General features: G+C 33.0%; 1 pseudogene; it reads right to left on the reverse strand.

Moving 5' to 3' along the window:
- Positions 1 to 3,666: 3,666 nt before the first annotated feature.
- Positions 3,667 to 3,826, reverse strand: LOC130455307 (U2 spliceosomal RNA; annotated as a pseudogene).
- Positions 3,827 to 4,923: the final 1,097 nt, after the last annotated feature.

Genomic DNA, 4,923 nt, shown 5'->3' on the forward strand with positions numbered 1-4,923 from the left:
AGATAAGTGTTTTAAAAAAAAGAGTTAAGGAACTCAGATGTTAGATCATCCTATGGATGAACTGACTTATGCCATAGAGACAACTATGTAGTTCAATGGATAATATACTGGATCTAGAGTCACAAAAACCTGCATTTAAATTTAGTCTTGGAAATTTATCAAATTTATGTCACAGATCAAATAAATTAATTGCTGCCTACTTCAGATTCTCAATTTGTAAAATGGGACTAACTCACAGAGTTGTCACAACAATAAAATGACCTAATATTTGTATAGTGCTTTGCAAATTTTACAGAAACATAAATGTTATTATTCTTATTTTTTATTCTTATAATTATTATTAGTGTATGATAACTTAAACAATTCATGGTACCTCAGTCTCAATTTACACCACTAAGAAAATCAGAATGGATAAAAGCGAAAGCACCCTTAACTTTTCTCCATCACCCATTCCACTGTTTTTCATAAGACAAGAGAAGTCATAGGATAAAGGGACAAAAAAGAAACTATGCTATTCCTATTAGAAGACATGGAAAATATTAGAAACTCATTATATAAAAAAATACTTAAAAAGAATACTACTGAAAATCAGAGTGGATTGATTCTGAAGCTCTCTGAAACCAGGATGCTAAAGAAATAAGGCAGTCTAATTTGGTTGTTGTCATTATTTTTGTTGTTTTAAACAGATTAATTCTTTAATAGTAAATTATGAAAAGACTACTTGAACTTGAAGTGGGAATTGGGAAAATTTAATACATACATTAATTAGGAACTGAACTGGGAATTGTAGCTAGCAGGCTAAAAAACAAAGTCATACTTTCTATGTCAAACAAATCAATTTTAGGTTGTCATTTTATCTGATATTTTATTATTACAAAAAAACTACCTCCTAGAGAATCAACTAAAAAGCTAGTATAAATAATCAACAACTTTAGCAAAGTTGCAGGATATAAAATAAACTCCCATAAGTCATCAGCATTTCTATATATTTCCAACCCATTTCAGCAACAAGAATTAGAAAGAGAAATTCCATTTAAAATCACCCTAGACAATATAAAATACTTAGGAATCTATCTGCCCAGACAGACACAGGAACCATATGAACACAACTACAAGACACTCTCCACACAATTAAAACTAGATCTAAACAATTGGAAAAACAACAATTGCTCCTGGGTAGTATGAACTAACATAATAAAAATGACAATCCTACCCATATTAATTTACTTATTCAGTGCCATACCCATGGAACTACCAAAAAACTTTTTTACTGAATTAGAAAAAAAATAAGTAAGTATATTTGGAAGAACAAAAGATCAAGGATATACAGGGAAATCATGAAAAAAAATGCAAAGGATGGAGGACTTGCAGTCCCAGATCTCAAACTATACTATAAAGCAGTGGTTATCAAAACAATTTGGTACTGGCTAAGAGACAGAAAGGAGTATCAGTGGAATAGAGTTGGGGTAAGTGACCTCAGTAAGACCTTCTATGATAAGCCCAAAGATCCCAGATTTGGGGACCAAAATCCACTATTTGATAAAAAAAAAACTGCTGGGAAAATGGGAAGACATTATGGGAGAGACTAGGACTAGATCAACACCTCACACCCTACACCAAGATAAACTCAGAATGGGTGAATGACTTGAATATAAAGAAGGAAACTATAATTAAATTAGGTGAACACAGAATAGTATACATGTCAGATCTTTGGGAAAGGAAAGATTTTAAAACCAAGAAAGAGTTAGAAAAACTAATCACAAAATGTAAAATCAATAATTTTGATTACATCAAATCAAAAAGGTTTTGTACAAACAAAACCAATGCAACCAAAACTAGAAGGGAAGCAACAAATTGGGAAACAATCTTCATAACAAAAACCTCTAACAAAGGTCTAATTACTCAAATCTATAAAGAGCTAAATCAATTGTACAAAAAACCAAGCCATTCTCCAATTGATAGATGGGCAAGGGACCTGAATAGGCAATTTTCAGTTAAAGAAATCAAAACCATTAATAAGGACATGAAAAAGTGTTCTAAATCTCTTATAATCAGAGAAATGGAAATCAAAACAACTCTGAGGTATCACCACACACCTAGCAGATTGACTAACATGACAACAAAGGAAAGTAATGAATGCTGGAGGGGATGTGGCAAAGTTGGGACATTTTAAGGCATTGTTGGAGGAGTTGTGAATTGATCCAACCATTCTAGAGGGCAATTTGGAACTATGTCCAAAGGACGCTAAAAGACTGTCTGTCCTTTGATCCAGCCATAGCACTGCTGGGTTTGTACCCCAAAGAGATAATAAGGAAAAAGTCATGAACAAAAATATTCATAGCTGCGCTCTTTGTGGTGGCAAAATATTGGAAAACGAGGGGATGTCCTTCAATTGGGGAATGACTGAACAAATTGTGGTATCTGTTGGTGATGGAATACTTTTGTGCTCAAAGGAATAATAAAGTGGAGGAATTCCATGTAGATTGGAACAACCTCTAGGAAGTGATGCAGAGTGAAAGGAACAGAACCAGGAGAACATCGTACACAGAGACTGATACACTGTGGTACAATTGAATGTAATGAACTTCTCCATTAGTGGCAATTCAGTGATCCTGAACAACTTGGAGGGATCTATGAGAAAGAACACTATCCAGATTCAGAGGATAACTGTGGGAGTAAAAACACAGAAGAAAAACCACTGCTTCATTACATGGGTCAAGGGGATATGATTAGGGATGTAGACTCTAAATGAACATCCTAATGCAGACATCAACAACATAGAAATAGGTTCTGATCAAAGACACATGAAATACCCAGTGGAATTGCATGTTGGCTATGGGAAGGGCATGGGGAGGGGAGGGAGGGAAAGAATATGATTCATGTAACCAAGAAATAATGTTCTAAATTGACTAAATACAATATAAAAAACCATAATTCTGCCCTTAAAGCACACAAAAAAATTAAAATAAAATAGTACTCTGTTAAAAAAAAACTCCCAGTCTGTCTATAAATTGTATCATATTAAACCTTTTGCTTTTGTTGTCATTCAGTCTTTTTAGTTGTGCCTGATACTTCATGACTTCATTTGGGGTTTTCCTGGCAAAGATACTAAATTAACTTTCATGTTTTTGTCCATCTCATTTTATAGATGAGAAAACTGAGATAAATAGTGTTAAGTAAGGCAAGATTTGATTTTGGTTCTTCTTGGATCCAGGCCTGGCATGCTTTCTACTGTTCCACTTAGCTTCCCTATATAAAACATATAGGCTTTTTTTGTTTTGTTTTATTTTTGCAAGATTGCTTGAGGTCATAGGAAAGGGAGGAAATTAAGAGTTGGAAGTAGGTATGGAATAGTAGAACTTTTCCTACCCCCTAATCCTTCTAGCTGAGATAAGATATTTTATTCCAATAAGAAAAAAAATTTTAAAAAAGACAAGAGTCAAACAATTTCCTTTGTTCTTTGCTAAGATGAAAGAAATCACTTAAAGAGAGCATTTTGAATGATATGACTGATGAGATTTTCTTTGAAGGTAGATTATGTGTGGACATGTGGTGGTAGTAGATTGGAGAATGAACTGAAAGCTAAATTCTTACTTTCATTTTTTTAATTCCTTAGGGAAAAGTGCATCATTCCCAGAATTACTACAAAATCAAATTGATTAGTGAGATGGATAGAGTGAGCTCTTATTCTATTCTCCTATTCTGGAATAAGATCCTTGGCAAAAAAAAAAAAAAATCCATAGTCCTCAGATAGAGAAATTATGAAATATTCAACTGATAAGAACAGATACTATATTTGATTTTAGCCAAAAGACTGGGATTTAATCTCTTAATCTCATTTTCAGGACATTTTAAAATCTTTCACTGATGACTGAAAATAGTATTTGCTTTTTCCTAAGTGGTAATTTTATGATGTTACCTTGTCATGAATGAAGGACAAATGTCAAAATCATCTGACAAAAGTGCAATACAAAGGATAGAATCATGAGGTCCAAAGTTTAAGGTTTTGTGTTTCAAGGAAATAAGTGGCAGCCAGCCATGAAGCTTTTGGATCACTTTTTGGTACTGAAGGAATAGGTAGGTTAGTGATATGTGTTCAAGTTAATTCCTAGAGAGAGCACCTCTTCCAACACTGTGGAGAGAGAACACAACCTATCTAAGTGAATAGCTTTTCAGATAAGATAAGGTGGAAAGAAAATGGGTTCTGGTTTCAGAGAATCTGGATACACATTCAACCTCTGATTATTACTGTGTGAACCTGAACCAGTCATTAATGCCCACAGAATTCAATTTTCTAATTTGTAATATATATATATATATATATATATATACATATATATATATATAAACACATCTGAAAGTCCTTCAAGCTCTAAAACAAGGAGTTCTAAATAGTTGACTGAGTCTAGGAGAAGTAAACTAACTTGAACAATCTGACACAGTACATTCTAGAGTCAGAAATTGAACCCCAACTCTTCCCAATCCCCAATCTATATCCTCTTGTTAGAGTTGATGTACATACACGTAAAACATAATTTCCATTTAACTTATATTATTATTTTTTCTTTTTTGTGACCCCTTTTTCTTATCTCGTTATCCTCACTTTAAATATTTCAGGCAGTCTATTTACAAAATACTAATCAATGATAGTGAACATAAAAAAATCAAATCATTTAGTTGGTACTACATATAAGTAGCAGCCCCTCCCACCAGAAAAACAGAAGAGGTTACTAAAAAGAAAAAGATTTTTTTCTTAGTGAAATATTTCTAACTAGCTTTTTTGTATGTGCTAAAGCAATCTCATTCTAGTTTAAAATAGGCAAGATAAAAAGGATTAGTTTAGCAACTGGGAACCATCTAAAAAGTAAATCTAGATAATCTACATCAAAGTATTCTGTTTTTCCCCTAAATCATCTAGACTGG

Source organism: Monodelphis domestica, chromosome 6 (genome assembly GCF_027887165.1).
Source record: "Monodelphis domestica isolate mMonDom1 chromosome 6, mMonDom1.pri, whole genome shotgun sequence".
NCBI classification, from domain to species: Eukaryota; Metazoa; Chordata; class Mammalia; order Didelphimorphia; family Didelphidae; genus Monodelphis; species Monodelphis domestica.